Raw genomic sequence first — 25,743 nt, 5'->3', positions numbered from 1 at the left:
GAGGCTCTATCTCTGAGTACCAGTTTCCCGCTCTCACCTTCTGTAAAATGGGCTCACAAGACTCACTGCCTAACTTGAACGAGGACTTCAGGAAACACTGTCCATGAAAAATTAGCCTGTGCTGTTTGGTGGATGGTTGGCACCCAACAGGCTCTAACTTCATCCTTTCTCACCAACAGAGTAACATTTAATAAAGGAACAATTCACTTCTTTCAATCATTTGGAATATGCTGTTCATTCCTTACTGTTCTTCTGGCCGCCTCTGACACTATTTGTTTTTCATACTTAACTGCATATTGTACGTTCGGCAAATAATGCTTTAAACCTACACTTTTTGTGCTTTAAGTTCCAGCAAAATGGCAAAGATACCGATTCGGTACAGTCCAATTACAAAGTGAAAACCCTTTGAGGTATTTGACAAATCCCCTTTAAAAGCAACCAATTAAACCAATGAAGAAGAATGCTTCTGCAAAGCAGCCTGAAATCCACTGTTAACGGCTTAGCTGTAATAAAAATGATTCCACCAACACTTTAAGGATCCTAGCTGTTCCAATGAAAGATTCTGTACCATATTTTAGTTTCTGATACATTGTTAAATAATTATAGAAAACCACGCCTCTTAACTAAATATTTCAGAAAATGTTTTAACAATGATAAATTCCTTCTGGGTAATCATTTGGAGGTTCAACCATGTTTGTAGCAAAGGTTGGCTCCTTGTTGATGAAAGTATGAATGTAACAGAATTTGTTAATTTATGAATGGACATTTGAGTTGCTTTTGACTCGGAGCTATTACAAGTAAAGTAGCTGTAATTTCTTTTTCTTTTTTTTTTTTTTTTTTTTTTGATTGTAAGTTATCTGAGCAGTGATGTTTTTGTGCTGGGAAAACAAGAATGTCAAAAAATACTATAGGGATCCATTTTGGAAAACTGTAACTCCCACAGTAGCAGGGATTTGTTTTTTCCAAAAAGATGAGCCTATTTTGTTACCCTGGGACACTCGTGGATGAGACCTTTAAAAAGTAGTGCTGATGTCTTCTCTGTATATATTAAAAAAAAAAAAAAATTTGCACTCTTCCACTAAAGCAGATATTTTCATATTGACATTTTCACAAGGATCTACTTAAGAGACACTCTGCAAACGAGAACTCAACTTTTCCCTTTAGGATGCTAAAACAGAGGAAGTGTATTGTTTGAGCTCAGATTTTTATTCTTATATATTCTGAAGGTCAGCAAAGTTTATTTGTAAGGTGCGAATACCAAGACCTCTCCATACGTTTGTGCATCTAAACTCTCCTCCTACTCCTTGCATGTTCTACCGGTTTAGGGACTTTTTTTTTTTTTTTTTTTTTTTTTTGAGGGGGGTAGATCTTTTCCACCAAAACAAGCAAATTCTAGAGGATTTTTCATTTCCAAGCTTTGTGGTTTATTTATTCTAAATCTGTGTAGCAGGACACCAACTCATGTTTGAGATGATATTGTGTTAAGTACATAATATGGAAAAACCATACACAGCTCCAAGATGGAGATTCAGTCTTTGTGATACCTAAAGTACTTTAATTTATTGCATGATTGACTTCCTCCCAATTAGCCCTATGGCCCCATATGAGACATTATGAGTCAGGAGCCTCTCCCTGGACTTCTGGGATGGATGCAGTGCTTGGGGAGCTTACTGCAGCCAGTGTCTCTATGTTAGCCTCATACCAGTCTAGTAGAAGGGAGGTGACAGGAGATATATTTTCATTTGCAAGCTGCCTTCCAAACACAGTCACAATTTCCAGTATTCTTCATCAATTTGCTTAGATCTATGTTTCCATCTGGCATCCTTTTCCTTCCGCCTTAAAGATTTCTGTCAATATTTCTGCCAATGCATTTCTTCTGGGATGTAGTCTCTCAGCTTCACATATTGAAAAGTCTTGATTTTGCCCTCATTTTTGAAAGACGTTGCTCCACTGTCCTCTCATTTTTTATCACATTAGATAAGTAAATCTGTGACCTCCTATTTTTGTGTCTTTGTATATATGGTAGCTTTTTTCTCTGTTGGCTCTTAAGATTTTCTCTATAACTGGTGCTGAATAACTTGATTGTAATGTTCACTGGTGTAGTTTTCTCTATGCTTCTTATGCTTGGGACTCACTGGGCTTCTTAAACCTAAGGATTTCTAGTTTCTACCCAATTGGGAAAATTTTCATCTATTATTTCTTTGAATTTTTTCTCTTCCTCATTATCTCATCACCTTCAGTGATTACAATTACACATACAATTGCTCAATTAGAAAAATCCTACCACTCATAGATATTATTTCCATTGTTAAAATTCCTTTTTACTCTTTGTGTTTCATTTTGCATAATTCTATTGGCGTCTTCAAATTAACTCATCTTTTCTTCTGCTATGTTTAATCTGTCATCAATCTTGCCAGACACTGATGACTCAACAACTCTTTAAGTTTCATTTTTTATAGCTTCCATATTCTCTACATTTTTGAACATAGAGAATACACATATGAAAACTGTTTTTAATGTCCTGTTTAACCAATTTAACACCTGTTCAGTTTCAACTGATTGAATTTTTTTAATCCGTATGGGTCCAATTCCTTCCGCCTTGCATATTGGTGATCTTTGAACATAAAACTGTTTGTATTTTACCTTGTTGCAGTCTGAGTTTCTTTGTATTTCTGTTTGTTTGGTTTTTTTGCACCATTTAATCTGCTTTGAGGTAACACTGTTTATAACACTTCATGTGATTTAAAGGTATCAGTTCACGCCAGTTCAAATGTATGTTACCACGCCAATCCACCACCACTCTATAATCCTCCCAATAGGTCCCCTCTTTCCCCTGCTTCCCATTGCTACCCTTCCCCTCTGGCAGCCTCAATTTTCCAGATAGATTTCAAAGTTTATTTTTATTTTTTTTAATATTCCACATATGAGAAAATCATCAGGTATTTCTCAGTTCTCTTTTGACTTACTTCAATTAAGAAAACCCTTCTCCAGTTCCACCCATACTGTTGCAAATGGCAAGAATTCACTATATTTATAACTGAGTAGTATTCCATTGTGTGTGTGTATCTATACGTAGATACACACACAGCTTAAGCTCTATTCTGGGGCACAGTTATTAGAAGCAATCTGATATGCATAAGCTATTTTATTTTACATTTGCCAGGGGAAGCAAACAGGAGTCAGTACAGAGATAATTACACTACCTAGGTAGACCTTTCTGAACACTCTACTCAACATCCCCAAATCTTGGGGTTTCCCAGCTTGGCTGGTGGGTGAAGGCACAAATTTCTAATCCTTTGGGGGTATCAGGTATTATTTGCCCCCATTCTTTCAGACAGTTCCTTCCAGGTCCTGCTGGTTTCCTTATATATGTGGGCTGCCTGGTTCTCTGCAGAATGGAAGGGGGCCCTCTGCAGACTGCAAGGTTTTCTTTCTGAATAGTCTGGGAATTCCAGCAACCTTTGCCTCCCTGGATTCTCAGTGCAGTCTCCATAATCAGGGAGTTCTCTGGTCTTTTTGTACCCCCCTTTCTTTAGTGCAGTAGCAACTCTCCCAGGCAGTCACTGGAACAACTGAAGGTTCAGCTCATCTTGGCAGCTTTGTATCGCTTAGAAATTACTTTAGGCCTTGCATCGCCTAAAATGCAGTGTCTTGACAGCTGCTATTTCCTATCTTCTGTCCATGTGCATGTGTGTGTTGTGTTTCAGGGGCTAGCGTTTTTCTAGGCCCTATTATTCTATTTTTGCCCAAAGTTGGGAGGTTTATAAGAATAACATTTTCCCCCATGTTTGATTTATAAATGCATATTTTCCAGTGTTTAAAAATTCATACTAAATGAACTATTAACCAGTGAAGTACTTAAGTTTTTATATTTTCATAATGTTTGTGATTATAGCATTAAAAATAAAGGCAACTAGTGGGTTACCTGCATCTTTTTTTTTTTTTTTTTTACAATTGAGTTTTTAATTGAGTTGACTTTTCTATATTAAATAAACTGGATCACTATGCTGCTTTTTAAAATGTCCACCCAACAGTGTTCACTTTGTGGTTTTGGATACGAAAGAAGCTGGTCATCAACTGGATTTCCCCTCTGTGCTTTGCTAAGGGGTACACAGTAAATTTCAAGGTCTTCAGGGAGCAAATATCTGAATTTCATCGAAAACCCAATGTTTTATTTCTATAATAACAGAGAACATAATAATAAAATTGGAGACTACAAAAAATGTTTGTTGAACACTTACGAAAGAGTGCTTAGCGAGTAGTACATATGACAGACAGTTAGCAGCTGAGTTGTCTTAGCATTTACTGTCTAGAACAGTCCTGGCCCATACTAGGTGCTCAATAAATATCTGTTGAATAAATGTATCTGCACTGAGTAGATACTTTGCATGCATTATCTTGTGTCAACAAAATAAAAGTATTCCCCGGGTTCTGTTTTTCCTGACTTTACAAAAAAAATGATAAAGTAATTAAGGCAAAATGATTAGCCTTGGCCAGGAAAGAAATTCTTTCTTCAAAGCAGGAAAAAGAATGAGACTCTTACCATGTTTTAGGAGATCTGCTTAAAGAGCAGATGGGTGTTGAAGGAACTTAGTCCAACTAAAAAGATGGACTAAACATTCCTAATACTTGCAGTTGTTTTGTTTAACAGACCATCACAAGACCACACTGCACAGCCGGATGATGCCCATGGAGATGATGAAGCTTATTCAAATTCATATTATGATTCACTAGTTAGTTTTTACTTCCATGAGCTCAGGAGACTTGTTGGTGTAAAAACCAGAATGATGGCTGCCACACACTAGGGGTTGGGGAAATAGGGAGCTGCCTTCCATGGGGGTGAAGTTTCTTTTATCAAGATGAACAAGTTCTGGAGATCTCCTGTAGAACACAGAACCTATGGTTGAAAATGTGTTGTTGTGTACAAAAAATTTAAGAGCATATATTTCATGTCAAGTGTGATACTTATCAACAAAAACTTTTAAAAATGCAATGGGACATAACACTTTTGGGGTGATGGACATGTTTATTGCCTCGGTTGTGGTGGTGCCCTTGGAGAATATAGATGGCCAATCTCATCAAAACTATGTAAGCAAATGCAGGCTTTGGGGATACATACTTTATATCTAAGTAAAACTGGTAAAAATATGATATAGAAACTGTCCAGAAAAATTGGGATTTCATGGGTATTAAGAATAGTGATGGCATACTATGACAAACGAAGTTTTAAGAAAATGCAAAATGGTCTTAGTTGTGGTAGCAAAGTTCAAGAAAAAGGAAAGCAGTTCGAAGAGTCTCACTATGCAGAAATTACCTTTTTTAAGAAATCATAAAAATTTATAGAAGTAGCAGATGCATGAAACAAAGTTCATTAAAATTTACTAAGATGTAGATTTACATGGTTTTCACATCGCTGAGTCATATAATACATTAGGATTATTATAAGAAAAAATATCAAATACTTTTATTCCTTCTTCCTAAAGAGCCTAAATGAATAATTAATTTCACTTAATTAAATGGAATTCACTAAGTATTTGTAAATGGATGAAAGCATGTAGAGTCTCTTGAGGGGGCTTAGCTAACTCAATATGAAAACTGAAATCAGAAAACATATACTCAGAGTTTCATTAATTCCATCAATGAATAATTTATTTAACATTGTCGTATAGCATCAGTTGGGATCACACAAGCCAGATTTGAGAAAGTAGAAACATTTAGACTAAATAACTAAATTATCCCCTTAATGGCCCACTGTTCTCATCTCTACTTCTTTTACATACCCCTATCACCCGTGATCCAATGATAATCAGCCTTGAGCTTCATTCTCATATTTTATTTTAATTATCAGTTCAAATGCTTGTATCGCTCCTCTGACATTGCGATTCCTTAGAAAAGCGGTTGGAATCTCATTTTACATTTGAGCAAAATGCCTGACCTGTATTAGAGCTAGGTAAATGTCTAGGAATGAATGACCCAGGATCCTGGTGTCACAGCTTCCTGAAAAGGAACGACCAAGTTATTTCTTATGCAATAATATTTTTCAAGGAAGATGTGAGGATTGCAAGAAAATCAGCAGCTCTACAAATTGACTCCATCATCACGTTATTCTCAGAATTCAGCACTCTCATCAAACGTAAAAACAAAGATGTGCGACTCTTATTTGAAAGAGCTGTTATCCAATGAGTATATTCAGATGGACACAATTAAAAGGAGAGAAAAGGCAAAAAAGAGGAATTTAAAGTATCATAATATTCTATATAATAGTATCATAAAATCAAAAACATGAATGTAAAGAATTCTGTGTGTATATATGCATCACATGATTCGTCTTCCATATTTCCAACTGCAAAGGATAAAGTAATTGTCATTGTTGTTTTTAAAGTCAAATTGTGTGCGCACAAATGGACAGAGAAACATCTGTCAAGTTTATTTGAGATACAGCAGCGATCTCTACCTTCTCATCTCTTTGGCAGAGCATGCAACTTGAGACGCCTTCCCTCTGGTGTCTATTTCCATGACTCTATTAACTCCCTGGCATTATTATTCCTTGAATTTTCAGGGACAGGCCTCATCAGTTGATCTTCCATAATGGAAGATGAGGATTTCACACCATTTCCGCATCTGCCATGTCACAGAAACGTATTTCCCAGCTTCCTCCACACACTCCCTAGAGTTCAACTACAATTTTTGGGCAGAATAACAGACTGAACACTATTCATAATATGATTTCTTAACACTAGCACAAGTTTTGCCTTCTGGAAATGAATATTCTTTTTGGTTGTTTATTTGTTCAGTTGTCTATGTATTTACCATAAATCCAAAACCACAAACTTCCCGCAAGTATATAAATTCCTCTGAGCACACACACACGAGATGCCATTAGTTTAATGCCTTGAGGAAATCTCTCCCACCTGCTCTGACCAGGTCTCTGCTTGGCCCTCACTGGGGGCCCCTCCTCGTCCCCAGGCCATCTTCTTCATTTTCCTTCCTTAGTTCCTTTTCTGCTGAAAATGTCTTTCCAGAAAGAGAGCGAAGGGCAGTCAGTGTCTTGAGACCATGCGTCTCTGCTGGTCTTGCTGTGTCCTTGTGTGGAGCTCAGCTGGGCACAGAACTAGAGCGTTTGAGGAGGGCAGGGACCTCCCTATGTGCTAAGGAAGTGCCTCCTGTGCTCCCCCCACGCTGATGCTGACAAGTGTCCAGTATCCCGAATTCTGCTTCTTCTGTGTAACCACTTCACTTTCAGCCAACAGGCTCTATTTTCTTGTCTTCCCTAGTGTTCCCAATTTTAGAAATCTGATTTTAGACATTTTTCTGGACCTTTCAATCTATTGAGGCATGTTTTTCAGCTCTAAGCAATTCTACTGGGGAAAAAATTATGCTTTGCTACCCTGTGTTTATTTTTAATATTTTTTTTTCTTTAACTCATTCAGATGTTAAAATCTCCATTGTTTCCTTAAGTGTCCTCTGCAAGCCTTTTTCCTCTTCTAGTTTTCCACCTCTTTATCTTCTGCTTTTACCTTTTGGAAGATTCCTCAGTCTAGTCACACAGGCCTCTAACAGGTGCTTCATTGTTATTATACTTTCCATTTCCTTAGAAATTATTTCCTGGTTTTTGAGCTCTGAGTATTTCTTTTAATTATCTGGTGTTTGTGTTATGAAATTGAAATCATCCCTTTTTCTCTCAATGATATTATGTTTTCCTCTCTTTGTGGAGTTCCAATTTTATAATGATTTTCTGTTTATTTCAGATTCTAACTTCCATGGTAAGGATATCTGAAAATATGTCGAGTTTCCTATAGTCTGCTCCTATGTGAGGGGTGGAGGAGGTGGTGGTGGTTGTGGCAATAATGCTGTGTGTGTGTGAGGGGGTTTGTGAAGTAGGTAGAAAGTGGATCAGACTCTTGGTGTAAGTGGGGCTTCCTGGCTGTGTTCTTCCAAATTGCTGGGTGAGTTTCCTGCAGAACTCACAGAAAAGCCCTGTCAGTTCTGGAAGATGTTCTAGAAAACTGGTTTATAATTTTACTTCAAAGTCTTTGGACTCCAGTTTTTTACATGTGATGAGTCATTTACCACTTTATCTATCTGGTTGAGAACTATATCAATTATGCCACATTTTATCAATTCTAAGACCCACATTTTTCACACCTTGGTATCTCTGTCTATAGGATCGGGGTGACATATTTGATGGCATGGATTAGAAAGACTGCTGCTTCCTAGCACTGTTTACAATAGCTAAGCTTTGGAAACAACCCAAATGCCCAAAAATAGATGACTGGATCAAGAAGATGTGGTACATATATACCATGGAATATTACTCAGCATTCAAAAAAGATAAACACATGCAATTTGCAGCAACATGGATGGCGCTGGAAGGGATCATGCTCAGCGAAATAAGCCAGAAAGAAAAAGAAAAATACCGGATGGTCTCACTCATAGCAGGAATCTAGAAAACTTAAATAAGGGACCAGGAAAATGAATAACTATAAGAAAGTGAAAATCAAAATCAACAAAAAACTATGAACCAGAGACACTTTTTTGGGGGGCGGGGGCGGGAGGGGAGGGATTGGGGTCAGAATGGGGGGGCTGCAATTGTATGGGGAATATAACAATAAAATTTATTATTAAAAAAAAAAAAAAAGAAAGACTGCTGCTTCCTCATAGTCCATGATGTAATTCTAATAATTGGATTCACAGACTTGATGTAGCTTAATTCTTTATTCACCTATTTTCTAGGTTTGTGGAGTTATAAGGATAACTCCAAATACAAGGATAACTCTAAATATTCTCATTGAGATTCTCAACAGTTGTGGGGTTAACACAATTTGCCTTCTTTATTTGCAGGGTATGTTTATCTTCACAAAGAACCCAAAAATCTCAGAGCAAAGGAGGACATATCAGAATAAGAGAAAATCTACAGGCCCCCAGGGTTTGCCACATCTGCTCAACTCCCTGGCCTGCAACTTTCTCATCTGCACAGTGGCCTCCCGCTTTCTCCCCAAGAATAAGCAAGTCTTCAGAAATATTTTAAAAATGGCTGAGGTTTGACACTTTGATATCCTGTCATGCTATATCCTATATATCCTTTCATGCTGTATCCTATATTTCTGTAATTTGGGTTCATAGAACGTTTTATTTTGAGCAGATCTCTGGGTCAGTGATACAAGCATCCATCACCCTCTTGACCTGGGACTTTAGAGAAGTGCTTTGTGAATGACTCGGCTTCCTGGGGACAGAGGCTCTCCCTCTCTACCACTTCTGGGTCTGCTGCTGGCTTCATTTGATGATTGCTTGGACTGTCTTATGAGCCACACACTTGATATTCGCCTGGTCTACCCTGGCCTCCTCCCTCTTCCCCCACTAAGATTCTCAACTGCCTGATATCTCCACTGCCTCCTGCTGGAATATCAGCAAACTGTCCTCATGCAGAAGATCCCACAGCCTCCATCTTTCTCTCACTCCTCCCCATGTCTTGCCCGTCCACTCACACCTGAAACCTGGGTCTTAGAGTGACAATGTCAACACATCCTGTGGATTCTGTGTAAAGTGAGAGAATGAAAGATCCAATGTGGGGACTGACCAAGTGACTGTGCTTGCAATACTGTAGCAAAATGACCAGGTATTTTGATATATTTTACTAGAAAGTGAGTTATGGTCATTATCACACTGTGAATACCCTCAGACGTTTCTCTACCTGGGAGTGGAACAGAGTCCAGGACCGGGATTCTCTGTCCTCTGGCTTGAGCCTCTGCAGGGAGATGAAAGGCCCATTTCCCAGCAGGTAGACATGCAGATGAGATCTGCTCCCTGGCATCCCTCATTTCTGCACTAATAAAGGACTTGCACTTTCAAGTAATCCTGGGTGACCTTTCTTTTATTCTCAAATCACTTCTAATTCCCACTTCACTCGAATGAGTTGATTTCATAGACACAAACTCTTAGCATTATTAATATTCATCCCACTGGAACACAAAGCAAAGCTAAGTCAGAAGGGAAGGGGCAGAAAGGACAGGGTAAATATGAAGCCCACAGCAGAGTGTCCAACAAATCTGGGAAGAATGAGCCTCGACGTCCACATGGGATGGAACAAATCAATGTCAACTGTAAAGCTATGTAGACCTCACTGACAAGTCAAAAACGATGGCCAAAAGCTGTCTGTGGAAGTTTCCAAACTGACAGATTAATGTTTTAAACAACACAATGTTAGCCCAGGTCATTGAGCAAGACAGCAGCTGACAGGATCAGCACCATGAAGCAGAATCAGAAGCACTTTCCAGAACAAAAATATATAAAAACACTGTTTTCTGACCCGCTCCTTCATTCTGCAGGATTCCATCTATTCTGCTGTGCCACTTTATCTCTCAACAAATACCTTGTTAGCCAAATAAAGCATGTTTCCCATGGTGTCATGAATTCTAAATGAAAAGGTTCCATGAAAGAAAGGTAAACAAACGCATTTCTTGGTATTTTAAGATGTTGTAAAATTTTTCTAGAGATTAAAAATTGGGGGATATTTGGATTGTTGGACCTTAACTATATCATGATAATCTCTAGAACTTTTTCTGAATCCCTGCTACATAACTCAGAACCATAGTATAAAAATGTATAGTAATGGGGCACCAACATAGACATTTTTTAAATTTTATCCTAGCAATGTTTATGCTCATACCTTCCTGGGAATGACAGTTCCGTTGGTTACGATAGCACATAACAATGATAATCAATATTTTAAGTAATTCATTAAAACAGTTAACTATTAAGTATTGTATTTCCTCTGTTGAATATTTTACATGCATTAAATAATGTATTCCTTACAATGACCCCAAAGGTAAGCACTTTAGTGTCTGAAACCTCTCAGGCTTGATGTTACAGAGCATCCCCAATATGAGCTGGATCTGCGACTGGAAATGTAATTCACACTGTTCAGAAACCACTGACTCTGACCCCGAGGACTGCTTTTGTTCACTAGTTTAACTGAGATTGTACAACCTAGAATAACAGTAAGAATAATAACAAATTTCTTGAATGAGGGGTGACTACAGCTCATCTTTTTGTGCCCTCCTAATTTTCCTTACCTTCCCAGAAACAAAATATTGGACTTATGATGTCCAGTCATAGGCAGGGTTGTACTCATCATACTGTTCAACTGAAATAGTCCCTCCAAACAAGGGCTTTTGACACTTTAAGAGGGTAGTGGTGCAATCCCGCCTCACCCAGTGAGGGCAAAGAGCATGGCAAGGGTCACACTCCACGGTCCTCTCTGGGCTTCCTCCACAGTGGAGAAAGCAACTTCCAATATTCAAGGGGGAAAGAGGAAGAACAAGAACCTTTGGCTCAGTCAAGATCCACTACTCACATTTGCTCAAAGGGCCAACACAACACAAGCACTAATTGCACCCACCGCTCTGGAGAGCCACTCTGCTCCCCCATCTTTCTGCTCCTCAATCCAATGAAAGGTCCTTGTCTTGCAACTGGATGGTGTTCTGTATGTGCACACTCCTGACCTCACTCCCCGTACCCGAGAAGAAAAGACCACCACTCTATGACTAACAACGCTTTGCTGAATTTCCTAATTACATGCCTGTCTTCTCTCTAGAACATGCATGTCTTGAGAACAGGGACGTTAACTTTGCAGTATCACCTTCTTCTCCCCTAGCACAGACTCGATAAATCATGAGTGAATGCCTGGAGGGAGGACCCCATGTATATCATCAACAAATAATGCTTAGATCATTCGAGGAAGTGTGCAATAACAGTGTATGCACAGAACAAATGCACTCATGTTTTAGGCGAAATGTAAAAAATGAGGGCTAAATTTCTTTCATGGCACTTCTAATACTGTTATCTTTTCCCATGAATATCTCTCTCTAGCTCTCTCTCAACTAACTTGAATTATAGGATAAAAATTACTGGCATAATTCGATTCAGAACAGAAATATTTGATTGACAAAAGGTCAATGTTTATCCTTTCTTACTCAATGTTCTTTGTTGAAATTTAAATATCTGAATATTCATATCAGCAGACTAATTATACATTCTCTCCTCATTGAACATCATCAGCATTTTACTTGACCTGCCATTGCCATTCTCCTTGTAGGCCTCTCCCTCGCTCATGGAAGCAAATCTCCTCTGCTTTGCAGGAGGCTTCTTTGCTGCTTTGCTCTCGCCTCTCTGCTTGCCCTGTTCAGTCTCCTCTGTGGGTGCCTCTTCCTCTTTTAAACCACCATTATCCAGAGGATTCTCTTTAAGTTCTATTATGTTATGCTTTCTCTGAATAATCTCATCCATTTCCGCAACCTCAATAGCCAGCTCTCGGTGTACAACCAATTGTCTGGCCATTCTGTACAACCCAGAGGGTCATGTGCAACATGGAAGTCAAAGTCTTCGACTTGCCACCCAGCTCCCCTCCCCTGTTTTAGTAAGTGGCAACATCATTTACCCCAATTCCCTGTTCTAAGATTCATGTGTCATTCTAGACACTATTCTCTCTGGATCTATCATACGCAGGGTTATACTCGTCATACCGATCTAACAAACCTTTATTTTTGGGGGTATCAGAACTCCTGTTCCTTGCCGCCTCCAGAGTGGTTTTTAATTGTTACCGTCAATTGTAGTGTTGGTTGAAGGGACTAATGTCACCATAGGGAAGACATCAGGTAGGAACTGTACCCTAACATAACAGTTTAGTGATTTTACTCTCTATACAACAAAATCTGTAGTATTTCTCTATTTTACCTTCAAATAACCAATTAAATTATTTAGAATATGAATTATGTATTTGGATAAAGAGGAGGGAACTGACAGCCTAACTGAGTAATTTAAGATTATTCAGCCAGTGGTTAAACCTAGTCAATAGCACGGGTTAGTCAACAGTCTTTTCCATTCTTGGTAAGGTACGTAATAGACATACACAGGTCAACTTCTACATTTCATCGGTGAAATATATTTCCCTACTTTTAAGGCAACGACATATTCAAAACATGAGCATTCTCATATTAACTTGTTTGAATCCAAGTGGGACAGCAACAGGGGCTTTTTATCTCTATCATACTATGCATTTGATTTAAAAACACTCTTTATTAAAGTAGCTTTATGACTTGAATATTTTGGTGTAAGATCTCAGATCAACTTCAAAAGAATGAATTTAATCCTCTCTTCCAGCTGTGAAGGTCTTTCTTTCTTTCTTTCTTTCTTTCTTTCTTTCTTTCTTTCTTTCTTTCTTTCTTTCTTTCTTTCTTTCTTTCTTTCTTTCTTCCTTCCTTCTTCCTTCCTTCCTTCCTTCCTTCTTCTTTCCTTCCTTCCTTCCTTCCTTCCTTCCTTCCTTCCTTCCTTCCTTCCTTCCTTCCTTCCTTCCTTCCTTCCTTCCTTCCTTCCTCCTTCCTTCCTTCCTTCCTTCCTTCCTTCCTTCCTTTCTTTCTTTCTTTCTTTCTTTCTTTTTTTTCTGTTTAAAATTCCTCTGCTGGGAATGAAGGAAGGGCTGTCTAGAAGGAACAGATCCATAGTTGCGTCTTGATAATCAAAAAAGAACTTGTAGGAATACAGTGTTGATGATGAATGTAACCCATTGAAATAGACAGTTTACACCAGATCAAATGAACTGTGACCAATACATTCCTTCCCTGTTCCATATCTTCTCACATCTCCCCAGTACAGGGAAGAGTCTTAATGGATGTGCATTATCAAGTTTGCAGGCTTATATTCAATCATAAAGAATCGTGTACCAGATGCTCTTGGTACACTGAATTTGTCACACTGTAGACAAGCTAATATCATTATGTGAGACCACAGGGGAAAAAATAAAAGATCCACATTTAATTCATATTAACTACCAGGAGGAGACCCATCAAAGCAGTTGGGCTAGCACACGAGACAGAAGCTTCTAGCAAATTAGCAGCCCATAACAACTTAGTTATAATCAGCTGCAAGATCTTACACCATAAGCTCAACTCCATTAAAGTGAATTCAAGTACATGAATTCATGTACAGAGTATAACCTTAACATCTGTCTGTGCTTAGCCAATATTTTGTTTATGCCTTCTTAGGAACAGCCAAATTATCCTCGTGTCCCCTGAAAGTAGGGACAGTAATTTCCACCAACTGCAGCTTTACCTGCTAGAGAGGGCAGAGCTGATCACCATCAGCCTCCCTGTCCGTGGAGCTGGGCAGCAGGCTGCTCATGACTCCAGCAGCTGCTTCATGCCTATTCAGCTAGTTTTCTCCACATTCTTCCATGTTCTTCAATGAGAAAAGCAGTAGTCTAAGTCAGCAATTAGTCAACAAGATAGTGTATTTAATAAATATTATAGGACCTGCATTTAGCTAAGTCAAATAGCTTTATTCATATCCTACTAATAAACTCAGCCAAGAGGACCTTCCTATTTTAACAAATTTAGACCGTTTTTTCCCCACTATAAAAGTAAAGCTCATCTTCTGTTCCCATAGTGTTGTGAATACCCTTCTGGGATTCAGGAAATTGTAATATTAAAAATTAATAATACCACTATTATAGTAATTATGATTCCTGTTTTACAGAAAAGAGGCATATATTACCTATTTTTAACTGGTTGCCAAGGAAAACAGACATTTAGTATACAGATGAAGGTATTTACATGGAATTTTATGTATATAATGAATAAGTACTTATATGAATAATCTACTAAACTGTTCTTGATCCATATAAAATAGTGGGTACACATGAATCACCTGGGCACTGTTCTTAAAATTCACAGCCCTTCTCTTCAAACCTTAGCATGCAGATAACTGGGTTCTTCCAATATCATTATGTTCTTTAAAAAATTCTTTAGACATATAAGCTGTATTTCATTCAAATCAATCCAGATATATAACCTTTACAGTCTCGTAGAATTTCCCATGTGAGGAATACAGAAGATTCTTTATCATCCATCCTTCTTAAGAGTCAGCCTGACAGCTTCCATCAGAAAGCTACCTGGCACACAGGTTAACCTCAGGTGATACCATCCACAGAAGGATAGTTTAGATCATCCAAGCCATAAAATGCCTTCTTGATAAAAACTGAATAATCAATTCCGATTCTGACTTGCATTCTTGTTCTGTCTTCTGTTTCTCCAAGGGATTACACTGGTTTTTTCATGGATGCTACAAACTATCGAATATTTGAAAACCCTAACTTCTCTTCTTGTTTTTAGAGTTTCCATCACCACTCCTCCGCATGGTCTCTCCTTTGCTTATTTCCACCCCTCAACTCATAATATCTGACATTTCAAACACGTTCCAGAGATAGTCTGAAAGTATCAAGTACTTAAGAAAATCATTTGTCTTGTAGCATTGAACTTGCACTAATGTAAGCTAAGATTGCCTTAGCTTTCTTAACCTTGTCAAATAGTTGCCTTATATGAAACTTGAATCCAAGTAAATCTCCAGTACTTTTTTCTCTAAATTGCTGTCAAGCCAGACTTTCAAACAGCATATACCTTTGTAACTAATACCTTTGAAACTACACACCAGGGTGGACTTGTATCCCAAGGTTTTATCTTTTTGCTTTTATCTTATATTTTTTTAGCATTTCAGGTTCTTATTGAAACCTAATTCTGAATCAAACATAGGCAAATTTTCTTATCTTGTATAATCTGCAAATTCTGTAAGACTGCTTTAAAGACAGAAACGCAATCTTTAATCATAGTTTTGTCTGTTCCTTTGTTGATATTGATCTATCAAACAGCATATCCAAAGGGAAACTATAAACAGCTACATAACTGTTGGCATAGAAAGATCAGCATAAGCCTTGGATAGATTTCTAGTACCAGATGGAACGCACTGGGGTGCCAACGTGTCTTATGGGTCCCCTACCTGCAGAATGACTGGTGGCCAATATACCCTCATTAGTAAATGACGAGCAATTCTTCATGATTATATGATTGGCTTCATCAGTGACCCCAGATACGGCTAGAATCAAGACAGAGCATCTTACAAAGACAGATGGAGTGCAGGAGATGATTCACAGAGATAGGCAAAGTGAGGCCTGAACTTTTTTTAAATTGCTCTCATCTTTTGAAATGAATCCCCCACGTTCACGGCAGCACTATTTACAATAACCAAGTTATGGAAACAACCTAAGTGCCCAGCACAGCGGGTTGAGAAGACACGGTCTAGATACACGATGAGATATACTCAGCTTAAAAAACAAAATGATGAACTCTTGCCATTTGCAAAAACATGGATGGAACAGCAGGGGAGTATGCTAAGTAAAATAAATCAGAAGCAGAAAGACAAATATGGGACGATTTCACTCAGTTGTGAGGTATAAAGAAAAGAAGCAAAGGGACAGATAAAACTAAATCTAAAAAAACCCCAGAAATTTGGATGTGAACTTGGGGGGCGGAGGGTGAAGACGAGGGGGGGCCTGTGAGCTATGGTGGCGGCTGCTGGGTGCTCTGGTGGTGGGCGTGGGGTGGTGACATACACACCTGAGTCAGATACAGCATTGTAAGCCAATGTTACCTCAGTAAGAAATACAATTAAAAATAAGATTTGGGGGGCCTCCTGGTGGCCTAGGAATTAAGTCTGAGCGCTATCACCACTACAGCCTGAGTTCGGTCCCCATCCAGGGAGCTACCCCCATAGCACAGCAGACCTCTCCTGCCTCCCTGCTGCTCTCCCCAGCAGTGTATTTCAGTGAATCCGCCTGTTCTGCTCACCATTCTTTCTCCGGTGAATCCTCTCACCCCCCGGATTTCTGGTGTAGACGCCAGTTTTTCTGCACATAATTAACTAAATAAATCTTTAAAAAAATAAACCAATAAAAATGAAATTTTTATTCTATTTTCTAAGATACACATTTCATTATAGTAGTACACGTACTTCAGGTACAAAATAAATGAGGACATAATGAATGTGCTTGCTTAAAAGACCTTTACTCATCAAAGAGTGAAACTAATAACAAAGGCTGGAGACCCCTGGATGAGGGACCCACACAGGGACCCGGGTGAGACCCCACTTAGGCCGATCTGCTTGACTCCAGCAAATTATGACAATGCACCCCTGCTCATCGCACAGAAGTCCTGTGGGAGAAACAATGCAACCCCACTCTTTCAGAAGAGAGCACGGATTGGAAGCACGTAATTGTGCAGGTCTGGAGGCCGAGGTGCACGGAGATTCAGTGACTGGATGGAGTCTTGGCCCAGCCCTCGGACAAACCAAGGAAGAGAAAACAAAATGAAATAAAGTTAAACCAAGTTCTTACCAGGGTGGATCTGACTCCACTGCGTTGCTCTATCTCAAAATAGGTGACTCTGAACAAACCAACCCATCAAAAACCAAAAACAACAAAGAAAGGAAAGATCAGGCCAGGGCGTCTCAGCACCTCTGCCTGGAGGGGGCTCTGGGCCAGGACACACTGCAGTGAGACCCCCACCATGAGTGCCTGCCTGGTGGCCATGTTCAGCACCTTCTAACTCAAAACCCTGAAGAATCCTGCCCGTAGAAGCTGCCAAGACACACACTGTGGATGAATCACACGTTGGCGAAAAATAAGTCCAGGTTCCCGGCCGAGGAATAATGTCTGGGAACGTTGATCTGGGAAATGCTCTGCTGTGCCTGGAGCGGGAAGTGGCACACACCAGCAGGTTCCCACGTGACCTTAGCCACAAAGGTGAGTGTCCCCATCACGGAGGGAGAGTCATGCACAGAAGGAGTCCACGTGCCAGACGCAGAGGGCTGGACATCGCTGGGACCAGCAAAGGGCCCTGGTCTTTCCTGCTGCCCATGGCTAACGGCCAGCCAGGACTCCTTCAGTACATTAAGAATTCTGTCTCAGTTTCCCCAAAATGTCAATGTTACCTGTAAAACAGGATGATGAAAAAGCTGTCCTGGCTTCCTCGAAACAACGAAGGTAAAAAGTAAGCTCTTCCAGAAAATCAGTAAGAGAGAAACCTGCTGGGTGTCACGAGGGCGGGCCCAGCCTCCACGTCCCCACAACTCACTCTGCTCCTGGAGATGGTGCTTCTGAAAGGGGAGAAGCACTAACAGTAATCCTTGGTGTATCTCTGGGCCCCACTAGCATGACAGGTCCGTGAGGGCAGAGCTTTGTCAGCTCTTTATTCCTGACTTTCCGAACAGGGCTGGGCACGCAGGAGAAACTCTGTAACAGTGCTGTGATAATAACACTATTATTACGCCATTTAATTTAGAACATCCTTATGAGATGCTCTGGAACTATTAGCTTCCCCAGACTTATTGAATAGAGTGAAAATGATACACAAGGTTGCACTATATAAAAAAGGATCTGAATGGCTGGGATGAAAGCAGAGAGGAGAGAAGGAAGAAATGCACTCAGGTTGGAGGCGTCATAAGATCCAGGTCTTGACCAGCATCGCTGTAGGGGCATCCTGTATCTCGCTGTGGGCACTTAGCCCTCTGTCTTTCCGTGCCCCCTTATCTTAGGTGAGCGTACCTGCAGCGTGGCAGAGGGTTCCTGGTACTGTACATGGTGTCAGTCACATGCCGGTTGCCACCTCCAGTGTGCTAGGATCTTGAGCTTTTAAGCGTCTCCAATGTGGCAGACAGGATGCGCCAACCCCAGGCTGCCTCCAGCCCTCGGCAGTGTACTCTCAGCTCACCCTTGATGTTCAACCTTCCCTCCTTCACAGTCAGATTCTGCACCTGTAAAGCCACCTAGGAGGTTTTCAAGTGTTTATAGGTCTACCAGTCCTCCAAGAAGCCAAAAAGAAACACACCCCTGCCTGCCAGGTGCACAGTCTGGAACTGCATGTCTAACAGACACCAGCCTGGGTTGGATGTGGAATCCCACAGCACCTCATGACCAATCCCTGTGCTCCAGGCCCTGCAGGATTCCATTCTGCAATGTGCTGACTAGGGGCTGTACAAGCATGCATTAAAGGCAACAGTGTCCTGGAGAACACCTGACTGGAGGGGATAGGAAAGAAAAACAGGGGGGTGTGGGGGAGAACTCATGGAATCTGAGGTTTTCCCCATACCAACAGCGGTGGCTAATTGAACAGTGCTGCTGGATGGAAGGATGAAGGGAGGCTCCCTGCCCTGCCCTGGGTCACCCCGTCTTTGACAAACCGCCTCCTGTTCCCAAGGGCAGAGGAATGGGCTCTTCCCAGGCTGACCCAGAGGAACCACCACCATCTTGGTTTGCCTGGAGTGCCTACTCAAGGACATGCAGAAAATCCAAGCTGGGTTAAACAGACTTGAGTTCACTGCCTTGTATTCATTTGTTCGTGTGATCTTAACATAGCACTTTGGGAAATAACTATTCAGCCTAGTACTTATAGTACAGCCATAATATCTCACACTTCCTGAGATTTCACATGATAAAGTTGCAGGACAAGAACCTAGACCTGGCTGGCCTCACTTTCCTACTGCTAAGGTCCCAGGTGAATAGGTCTCGGCCAATCACCAAGAGACACAGACTCTGCTTTCAGTGACCCCAGAATCAACTGACACTTGCTGGCCACGCAGATGCAGGCGGCAGAGGAGCTGACCTAGTAGTGACCTAGGTCTCATTTGCCCACTAATAAACACACCCCTAGGTGGAGACCTAAGATGCTAATGGGGCATAGGAGGTATGAAGAAGCATGTGGCTCTTCTGCACATGCCCAGTGTGGCCTGGCCCAAAACAAGCTCTCAGGCTACCCCCCTACCTGTCCTGGGAATCAGCCCCATAAAAGCAGACCCTCACCACCCTCAGGTCAAGAGTGTGGCACAGGGTATCCACCCTGTTGTGTGATCCACAATGAATGTTCCTAGCTTGAAACCTCAAAATTTGCAGGGGATTAACAGGTGAAAGACAAGGAGGCTTGGCAATCAGGAACAGCAGTGCCAGTATGGAATCAGGAGCACACTGCATGTGCCCCATACCTGTGTCCATTTCAGAGCAGTAATGCAAGAGTCAGGTTTATGAACTTTTAAATGAGGAAATGCAAAGGTCCTATTTAATTCCATATTTGAAGTGATCACATAAACCTCTAAATGGAAAATGGACACATGCCAGAGTGGGCCAGGCTTTAAATACTACCAGGTCCGTGGCAGCACTGAGCTGGCAAAGTTTCTCTCTTAAGTCTTTCCCATCTTTATTTCCATACTGATAGTTTCTAATTTGGGGCATAATATGGGTGCGGTTAATCTCCAACCGCAGTGCCTAAATTTAATTACATTTCACATTGCAACGCTGAATATGGTATCTCTCACAGAAACCTATTAGCTAATGACAATGACCAGAAATGGGTTCAGAAGAGCATGAGGGCTTGAAATGAACTGAAGCAGCTGAAATTCATGCAGAAGGGCATGTGACTGGAGTGGAGGCTGCCCAATAAATAATCACATTCAGAGGCGCTGTGCGGCAGGATCATGTATTCAGACCTTCACTCCTGAAGCAACAGCAGCTGAGGCGGACAGGATTCAGAAAGACTCTAAGAATCTATTTATGTGGTAAGAAACAATCAGTTGACCAACATTTAAAATTAGTTTTTCTTCTTTAAAGATAAGTTTGTACTGTTAGAAGTCAGAGACCAGCTCAATACTTTTATCCCTAGAGGGAAGAACCCTTAGATTTTTTAAAAATATGTATGCAGTGCAGAAGGTCACTATGTAATTATCCATGCTGTAGTATTTATTAAATTTCTAAAGCTGGCAGAGTTTATTTTTAAACCACATGTGCTGAATGTAATTACACTTGTTAAATGCAGGATGAACTTGATGGGCTAGAGGCAGATGACTTGATCCACAAGTGACAAACACCTCCTGTTATTAGGTTTTCCCTGTGAGTCAGCATTAGGTTCTAGAGATACCCACTGTGGACAGGATCAACACTGACTGGTGATTCTTTGTATCCTAAGAATGTATTTTGGGAGTAGAACTTTAACAGAGCTACTGACATATATGGTCGCAAAAGTATTCCAGGTCATTGGATTATTTTCCTCATATTAGCAGATGTTAGAAACACCTGGAAATGCACAATTTCATATTTTAAGTGTTTATATTTCTTTTTTAATAAAAAATATTTTGGATAATAGGCAGATAAACTGCAGAATTTTAGGGAGAGGTAGGATATCATTATAACAGCTATAACTTTTATGGTAGAAGCAATGGAGAGCTACAGCAACTGAGGGCAGAGGTCAAGTTTCCATGACTAGGGGCAGTAGAGGGTGGAAGTGTTCCAGGTGCACCTCTATGAAGGGGATGTAACACTTACATGCAGTCATGCCATCAACTTGGACTACAGGTTCCAATGTGTCATGAACTGGACTTCCGAGCATAGTTGCTGCTGGGAGCCAGGAGTGGAGCTGGGCAGCAAGGTGACACTAGATAACACAGGAGGTATGTGGGGTCTTGTGCTCTTGATTCTGCAGCCCAAACTGCACCCTGATACTACTGGGAAGGAGACGTGGAGGAGACATGTGAAGGAGAGATAGATAGGAGACTTGGAGGAGCCAACTGGTGAGAGCCAAGCGGGGAGACTACCCTTGGCAGAGACAATACCATCCACTGTATTAGCAATGGCTCCACTGTATTTGTCTCCAGGTATTTTTGCATCTCTCCTGTCCCAGACTTGCTGTACCCCTTTTATGCTGTTCCCTGCTAGAAGATATCTAAGACTTGGGGCAAGCTCTTAGGCCTCAAAGGCCCTGCTCCAGGCTGACCCTGTTTGGCTGACCATTTGCCCATGAGGGGGTGAGTAATTTTCAGAATTTTATTAGATATATCCTTTCTTCTCCTCTTTCTCTATGCAGACTGATTCTGTTAAAGATCTTTCACACGAAGAGTCTGCTTCCTTTGCCTGTATGCACAGAGATGACCAGATCCCTTTCTAGTACCTGTAATAGTTCAGGGTCCCTGGGTACCCTTCAGTCACATGTTATCAGATTAATGGGGGAAGAGCCTAGATTTTTCACTAAAGTCCATCTGATGTCATTTACCACACCATGAAAGGAAATTCTCAACTTCTATTATGATACAGGAGGCTCAACTAAGTGTTGATGCCTAAGTAGCTTTGGGTCCGCGTCCTGTGTTTGACCAGTTTCTCACATACTTAAGCTAGAAAAAATGGGCTGAAGAAAATAACTGAATATTCACAACTGTATTTTTAGAAACCTGAAGAAAAGTACCCCAACAAAGTAGTACAATGTATATCTGGTTTCAGAAAATATATTTAGATCTTCATTTGTTCATTTAACAAGTAAGTCAGACATGACTGCAGGTGCTGGGAATTCATCAACGGAAATTATCAGATAGATATCCCTGCCCTTCTGGAGTTTACTTTCCAGTAGAGAAGACAATGACCATAATAGATTACGCAGAGCACCATCTTTGATAAGGAAACAGGGTAAAAACAATGCAGGCAAAGGAGATAGGGGTGCAGTGGCAGTAGGGCTGTCAGGAAGAGACTCTGAGCCAGGTGACTTCTGAATGGAATCTGAGAGCTCAGCATGTGGATGCTTATTTGGGGCTGCAAGAGCAATGGGGTCTGAGGGGGTAGTTTTAAGCAGAGAAGTAATAAATGCAAGTTATGACCTGGGAGCACAGTCTAGGAGAAGCACGGAGTTCTGTATTCTGGAGCAAAGTGAGCAGCACTGAATACTTGCAGGAGATGCAACACAGACAGGGAGGGACTTGTCCTCCACTATATGACCTTTGACTTTTGGACCTGTGACCTTCTTTTTGCATGGAGTAATGATGACAGGATTTACATTTTCATAAGATCTCTCTGGCTTCTATCTAGAAGTAATCATCAGAGTCATTCATTAGCAGTTACTATGTGCAAGTCATTTAACCTATCTTCATCCTGTCAGATTGAGAGGATCAAATAACTACTTTAATGCACCACGGCAACTCTAGTGCAGTCCCTGCTCCCCTCGCCACCCCTCTTATGGCAATTATTTGACTGCCTGACAGTCACTGTCTTTCACATCTGCATCCCCACCAGACACTTTTTAGTTCTTGGACCCTAGAGAGTTCCTCTTTCCATTTTCGTCCCTGGCACCTCATAAAATATTTAGCAAATAGAAGGGACTCAACTAAGATTTCCTGAATAGAAGCTACTACAAAGTACAAGAATTATAAAAAAAAGCTATAAAACAGAAATCTACATCAGAATTCACAGGTTAAAAAGCTTCTTGTAGACACACAAACACAAATCTTTGTTCCTAAACTGGAAGATTTGGTCTGACTTATTAGCTGTGATTCTACAACTTGATATATTGGCTGAGTTGGATCAAATCTGGAGTTGGACAATCTGAGTTGTCCAGTTAAGTATATATTTTTTAAACAGTTGAATCTATTTTTCTTAATTGTGCACATAAAAGTTACAAGTACGACAGTCCAGAAAGGATTCCACCACTTGGCCTTGGGAAATCCTCAGAATGTGTATGACTTTTAAATCACATTTTGTTTGACTGCCTGCTTGTATTTAGAATGCCATCCGAAGAACCAATGTAGCATGTCTTTGGATGTATCTACATGATCTAAACATATAGATTAAAAAAATAAATTTAAAATAGTTTCAATCTCCTTCCCGTATGAAATACATGTATGTGTCAATGTGAGGAAATTAACAACTTTATTTTTTTAAAAAATTATTAGAGGGACATGCACATGTAATGCTTGGAGAGTTACTATACACTTGAACCTACCAGAGGGTGCTGGTAAACAACCTGTGATTACCCAGAGATTATAACTCTAAAGGGAAGTAACAGTCATTTATCATTATACATAGGTGGTATTATTAAATAACAGTCAGTGTATGGGAAACACTTTCAAAGGGCAAAGTTTTCCTGAATCACTCTTCTGAATCTATACCAGTGAGGTTTTCTTTCATTCCTTAAAAATGAAAATATGCCTTACCCTTAATCTGATGAACACAAACTTTTATCATTAATTAATTGAAATGAAATATTTCCGAGGAGGTATTCCCAGAGTACACTGGAGCCTATCTTGGTTAGCTCCTTTCAAATGAAACATTTCCACACTAGGTGATGAAACTACTAAAACGCATGACAATATGTTTCTGATAAAATAAATCATTTCTTTATGTCAACACGGTCATGATTCATACTTAGTATCCGAGTTACAAAGTAATTCCAATTTCACGTAACATTAATCAAGTAGACATTTTAGGTTTTGATTGTCACAATTAAGCTGAAAATCATTCTCTGACACTATTATCATCTATTTGAAAACAGTAAAGATAAAAAATCTAGACTTTCTGAGGATTTCCATTTTCCCTTACTCATAATTCTACGATTCCTCTCTTACAGATAACCACCCCCTGTGCAATCCTATAGACTGTCAGCTTGTTAAATCACAATTTTTATGAAACTAATTTGTTTCTTTAATCTCTTGAGCTTTACAAATATTTTCTTATACAGAGGTTACACTAAAATCATAGCAAGTTTTGTTCAAGGAGTGAGTCTCTCAATGAATTACATAAACAAAAGCAAACTTAATTCTTGCAAGGTAAAGCTTTTCTGTAATTATGGGTGTGTCCCCCCCAGGGTGCCTGCACCGTTCAGAATGATCAAAACATGTAATTATTGCATTTTTGTTCTAATATGAGTCTTATCCTTGAGAATCACAGCATTTCTGTAAGAAAGGAAATGCAACAAGTTAGCTGTCCAATATATTGAATTTTGAGCTACTTTACCTAGTGACACTGAGTGATTTTTTTTTGCCTTTACTTCTACGAATAATTTCTCTCTGCATGCGGTTATTCATGAGATTGTGTACTGAAGAAGAAAAAAGGCCACAATTTCCAAATTGTTTGAATGACTTAATATTCACTTCATTAGAGATGGCTATTTGCAGAGAAAATCTGAACTTTCACAAAATCTAGAGAATGTATCTTAGACACAGCAAGTTTTACAAAAACAACTAAGTCATTGTAATGGTGAGTTAATGGGGAGACAGCCCGGGCTCCTTCCAACTGCTTTCTGCCTCCCTGGCTATTTGGCTGTTAACAGTTTCAACATGAACACGCTGCCCGACCACGGTGAGGTCAGAAATACATTCGAACCATGTTGTTCTCCACACAACCATCAACCCGTAGTTGTAAAACCTTAGCAAAATCCATGACAAAAGCAACAGGAATAATAAAAGCACTGGAAAAACAAATGCGTTAGTTTCCACGTGGTGGCTTTACCTTTGACAACAAATGCTCCTTAAATACTTCAAAACTGCAGGGTGAGCACACAAGTCGACTAGCACAAGATGGGGGTCACTTTCCCTCCTTTCCAGCGGCTCTGCAGGCAGGCGGTTCCAGGCTTCTCCCCACCTGCTCCTCCCTCCCCGCACCAGGGCTAGAAGGAACCCCAGAGGGCGCAGAAATCACGACAGGAGTAGAAGAACAGCCTCCAGAAAGTCAGGATGCCGAATTATCATAGTTTAATTTCTGCTTTCACTTGCAAACAGTTTAAGAGAAAGCAAAGCAGGACGCCTCTAAGATACCAACAAGCCTAGTGGATGCCTTCTTCCAAGAGGAAATAATAGAGTTCAGCCAGGCACAAAGGTCTCCATGGCAACAGTGAATTTAGACCCCCCTCGGCATTATTTATGCAACATTTCATCACAAAAGGACCCTCCCACTAGCCTGCCCAGCAAATTCTAGTTTTCTGTCTTCCATGGCTTTGCCCTAAATTTGTATCTGGATCCTGAACTAACGTATCTCAACATTAAAAAAAAAAAAAAAAAAAAATCCCGAAGAATTGTAACATTATCTTCAAACTGAATCTAGATTGTTTCCTTGGTGAA

The 25,743-nt window shown here is 40.2% G+C and overlaps 1 protein-coding gene across 1 annotated transcript in view; it reads right to left on the bottom strand.

The window, feature by feature from the left end:
• Positions 1 to 25,743, bottom strand: part of CTNND2 (catenin delta 2) — a 697,357-nt gene that overhangs the window by 418,110 nt on the left and 253,504 nt on the right. The gene's annotated exons all lie outside the window — the stretch shown is intronic.

This window comes from Talpa occidentalis, unplaced genomic scaffold, assembly GCF_014898055.3.
Source record: "Talpa occidentalis isolate TD23 unplaced genomic scaffold, MPIMG_talOcc4v2.1 talOcc4.6, whole genome shotgun sequence".
Taxonomy (NCBI): Eukaryota; Metazoa; Chordata; class Mammalia; order Eulipotyphla; family Talpidae; genus Talpa; species Talpa occidentalis.
Note: the sequence above shows the minus strand (reverse complement) of the source record. Positions and strands in the feature narration are given on the sequence as shown.